Genomic DNA, 5,144 nt, shown 5'->3' with positions numbered 1-5,144 from the left:
CGTGGCTGGCGCCTTAGCCGGTTGAGCTATAGGCGCCGAGCCGAGAATGCAGTATTCTAAAAGCCAGATGAAGAAAGTATTTCAAGGAAGAAAGATGTGATAAACTATTAAAAAATGCAGTGACAGGTCAAATCAGATAAGAACTGGAAACTGATCATTGGATTTAGCTATCTAGAGATTACTGGTGATCATGACAAGAGCAGTATTCCTTAAGTAGTGAGGGAAAAAGCTGAACTGCAATAGTTCTGAAAGGATGGGAAAAGAGAAACTGAAGATAGCAAATGAAGACAATGTTTGCAAGGATTTCCACTCTAAAAAGAGAGAAAAGGAGGGTAAGAGTTGAAAGGGATGTGAGGTCAAGAAAGCATTTATTAAGACAGAAAAAAAAAGACAAATTCAACATGGGCTCAGTGCCTGTGCAGTGGATCTGGCGCCAGCCACATGGTGAGTGCCTATAGTCCCAGCTACTCAGGAGGTTGAGGCAAGAGAATGGCTTGGGCCCAAGAGTTTGAGGTTCTTGTGAGCTGTGTCGCTACAACAGTCTACCCAGGGCAACACAGTGAGACTCTGTCTCAAAAAAAAAAAAAAAATTCAGCATGGTATAAAGAATGAAACAAAGAAATTGTATTTGTTTTCTATCATTGCTGTAACAAATTACCACAAAGTCAGTGGTTTAAAACAACACACACATATCTATTCTCTTGCAGTTATGGAAGTCAAAATTCTACTGAGATTCTGTCTCAAAAAAAAAAAAATTCTAACCTACATTCCTTCTGGAGGCTTAGGGAAAAATCTGTTTGCTTGCCTTCTTCAGCTTCTAGAGGCTGCCTACATCCCATGGGTCCCTTCTCTCATCACTCTAACCCCAGGGGTCCTCAAACATTTTAAACAGGGGGCCAGTTCACTGTCCCTCAGACCACTGGCGGGCCAGACTGCTGGCCCCGGGACGGGTGCTAAGCAGGACAGGCAGTGGTGGCAAAAACACCTGGCGGGCTGGATAAATGTCCTAGGTGGGCTACATGTGGCCCGTGGGCCGTAGTTTGAGGACGCCGGCTCTAACCTCTTGCTTCTGTTTTTACTGTCTCCTTCTCTGACTCTGATACTCCCACCTCCCTCTAGTAAGTACCACTGTTGATTGTTGCTTCTGTTTTCACAATTTTTTTTTTTTTGAGACAGAGTCTCACTATGTCATCCTCCATAGAGCGCTGTAGCATCACAGCTCACAGCAACCTCAAACTCTTGGGCCCAAGCAATTCTCTTGTCTCAGACTCCCAAGTAGCTGGGACCACAGGCACCCACCACAACGCCACGCTGTTGTAGTTGTCACTGTTGTTTGGCAGGCCAGGGCTGGGTTTGAACTCGCTAGTTCCAGTGTATGTGGCTGGTGCCCTAGCCTCTGAGCCACAGGCACTGAGCCCACAACTCTTTAACTCTGATACTCATCTCCCATTTGTAAGGACCATTGTGATTACATTGGGTCCACCCAGATGATCCAGGATAATCTCTCCATCTCAAGATCGATCCTTAAATCACGTCTGCAAAGTCCCTTTTACCATATAAGATAAAACATATTCACAGATTCTGGACACCTTTAGTGAGGGCATTTTTCAGCCTACCCAGAGATCATGCAGAAGGGTAAAAGTTGCTGAACAATGTACTCAAGCAGGTAAAAGGACTGCCTTGGTCAAGAGCAGAGGTTGTCCAATAGTAGAAAGGGCACAGATGGAAATAGGGGAGCAGGTGCAATGGTGGACTGTGGATATTCTCTTTTGATTGCCTTTATTAGTAAAATAAGAAGTAAAAATTTAAAAATCTCAGCACCTAAGAGAGGGTGGGGGGAGAAAGTACTTGAGATTTAAGAAGAAAGGGACAGTATGAAACAGTCATTTAGGGCAGCACCTGTGGCTCAGTGATTAGGGCGCTGGCCCCATATGCCAAGGGTAGCAGGTTCAAACTCGGCCCCAGCCAAACTGCAACAAAAAATAGCCAGGCGTTGTCACAGGGGCCTGTAGTCCCAAGTCCCAGCTACTTGGGAGGCTAAGGCAAGAGAATCACCTAAGCCCAAGAGCTCGAGGTTGCTGTGAGCTGTGACACCATGGCACTCTACCTAGGGCAACAAAGTGAGACTCTGTTTCTAAAAAAAAAAAAACAGTCATTTAGGAGAAGGGGAGACAGGATGTGTCAAGAAATACAGCATGACTGCCAGGCAGCTTCAGGGTGTCTTGTGACCCTTCAGAATTTCTGGATGTTTTTATCATGCCACCATCGGGTGTGCAGGGGCTGGAACAGAGTAGGAATTAATCAGGTTGTGATTTTTAACAGGCAGACATAAGGAAGAGGAAGGGCAAGGGGGTTAAGGATGTATGACAGAAAGTGATTATATTGACTGATCATAGAATGTAAGCTAAGAAGAGGAAAACTATACTTTCAGGGATCATTTCTTTCTTTTATTTTGAGACAAAGTCTCACTATGTTCCCCTCAGTAAAGTGCCATGACATCACAGCTCACATCAACCTCAAACTCTTAGGCTCAAGAGATTCTCTTGCCTCAGCCTCCCAAGTAGCTGGGACGACAGGTGCCTGCTACAACGCCTGGCTATTTTTTGTTGTTGTAGTTGTCACTGTTGGTTAGCTGGCCTGGGCCAGGTTTGAACTTGCCACCTTGGGTGTATGTGGCTTGCATCGTAACCACTGTGCTATGGGTGCTGAGTCAATCATTTATTTCTATAGTTTGTTACTAGAGAAGTTTCTCTGAATGTACAGAGCATTGTTAAAAATTTTATTTAAAAAAAGATGGAAATAAGGACATGAGAAGCTCAGGTGACAGACAGTGAAAAAGAGTAGTAGAATATAGGTCTGCTGAGTCAAAAGATTGTCAGAGTCAAGGAATAAGAGAGACTGAGTTAAAAAGATATGGGTGTGGTATTAAGAAGTGATGTACTTAAAATTGAGATGACAGTGGTACAGCTATTGTCAATGACAAGGTCTAAGGTAGTGAGTAGCTATGACCTACTATGGTAGAGCAAGAAACAAGATCACTGGAACAGAGAGATGATGGAACTGAGAGATCTGGGGGAAAGTTTCCAGATTTAGAAATCAGAAGGCCCAGCTTTAAAATCCAGCTCTAGCTGGGTGCAATTGCTCACACCTATAAGCCTAGCACTTTGGCTTGGTGCCTGTAGCTCAGGGGCTAGGGCACCAGCCACATATATGAGCTGGTGGGTTCGGATCCAGCCTGGCTTGCCAAGCAACAATGACAACTACAACCAGAAAATAGCTGGGTGTTGTGGCGGGCACCTGTAGTCCCAGCTACTTGGGAGGCTGAGGCAAGAGAATCACTTAAGCCCAAGAGTTTGAGGTTGCTGTGAGCTGTGATGCCATGGCACTCTACCCAGGGCCACAGCTTGAGACTCTGTCTCAAAAAAAAAAAAAAAAAAAAGCCTAGCACTTTGGGAGAACAAGGTGGGAGTATCACCTAAGGCCAGGAGTTTGAGAGCAGATTGAGCAACATGATGGTACAAAAACAAGCAAAATATATATGTATATATATACACTATATTTATTAATTTATTTATTTTGGAGGGAGAGAAGATAAGGTTTCTCTCTATACCCTGGGTTAGAATGCAGTGGTGTCACCATAGATCACTGCAGCCTCCAACTCTTGGGCTTAAGCGATCCTCCTCCTGTCTTCAGCTCCCTGAGTGGGACTACAGGCACCTACCACCACACTAGGCTAATTTTTCTATATTTTTGCAGAGATGGGGGTCTTGCTCTTGTTCAGGCTGGTCTCAAATTCCTGAACTCAAGTGATCCTCCTGTCCTGGCCACCCAGAGTGCTACAGGCATGAGCCACCATGCCTAGCCATCAAAAAATGTTTAAAAATTAGTCAGGCATGATGGTGTACGCCTATAGTTCTAGCTACTTGGGAGGCTGAAGTGGGAGGAACTCGTGAGCCCAGAAGTTCAAGGTGACCTGTGATTGTGCCACTGTGTCTCTTTAAAAAAAACACACACACACACACACAAAACAGGCTCAGTGCTTGTAGCACAGTGGCTACCACGCCAGCTACAGACGCTGAGGGTGGTGGGTTTGAACCCGGCCTGGGCCAGCTAAACAACTGCAACCAAAAAATAGATGGGCGTTGTGGAAGGCAACTGTAACCCCAGCTACTTGGGAGGCTGAGGCAAGAGAATCACTTAAGCCCAAGAGTTTGAGGTTGCTGTGAGCTGTGATGCCACAGCACTCTACTAAGGGCAACAAACTGAGACTATCTCAAAAAAAAAAGCTCTATCACTTATTGGTGTAAAATTTTTATTTACTCTAAGCATTCACTTCATCCCCAAGTAAGTAGGAATAAGAATATGGACCTCAATTGGTTCAGGATCGGTGATTACCCCCCCAAAACTATATCTATATGTACACACACATGAATATGTGCACACAATTTTATAAAAACATATTAAAAATAAAGTAATAAACACTAAATGGTTGCCCATAAGAGAGGGAAAAAAATAGGAATGGTGAATAGGGATTTAAGGGAATCAAAAAGAAGACACTTAAACACGTTCTCCTGATGGTTTCCCTCGAATTGAAGAATATGATTAATATAACTATTACTTGAGGTCAAAACAAATTTAAAAAATGAAAAATAGGAAGGAAGGAAGCAAGCGACATCTTAAGAAACAGAATCAAATGGACTTGTGACACCTGCATTTGGATGTGAACAAATTCACATCCAAAGTTAAGGAAAAGTTGGACCTTGGGAGAAGACACTTTAACCAAAATAGGAAGCAATGAAAGAGGAACTTCTCTAAGAGGGAAGCTAAACTTGGGAATTAAGAAGTATGCTTTAATTCTCTGAATCTTTCCCTAATTTCTCTCCTTGCCTTTGACATTATATATCCATTCAGTCAACAGATGGTTTAGAGATACTTCCTATGTCACTTCCTCACCTCTCACTCATTTTTTCAGTCCCCTGTGGTCTGGTTCCAATTCCCACCACTTCATGAAAACTTTCTTGTCAAGATCATCACAGCTTTCCGATTGCCAAAACCTATGGTCACTCTTCAGGCCTCATTTCTCTTAAGATTCAGCAGCATTTGAACAGGTGTCAATCCCTTCTTGAAACGTTCTTGGCTTCTAG

This window comes from Otolemur garnettii, unplaced genomic scaffold, assembly GCF_000181295.1.
Source record: "Otolemur garnettii isolate 467f Iridium unplaced genomic scaffold, OtoGar3 scaffold00148, whole genome shotgun sequence".
Lineage (NCBI taxonomy): Eukaryota > Metazoa > Chordata > Mammalia > Primates > Galagidae > Otolemur > Otolemur garnettii.
The sequence above is the reverse complement of the archived record's forward strand: the minus strand, read 5'-3'. Positions refer to the sequence as shown.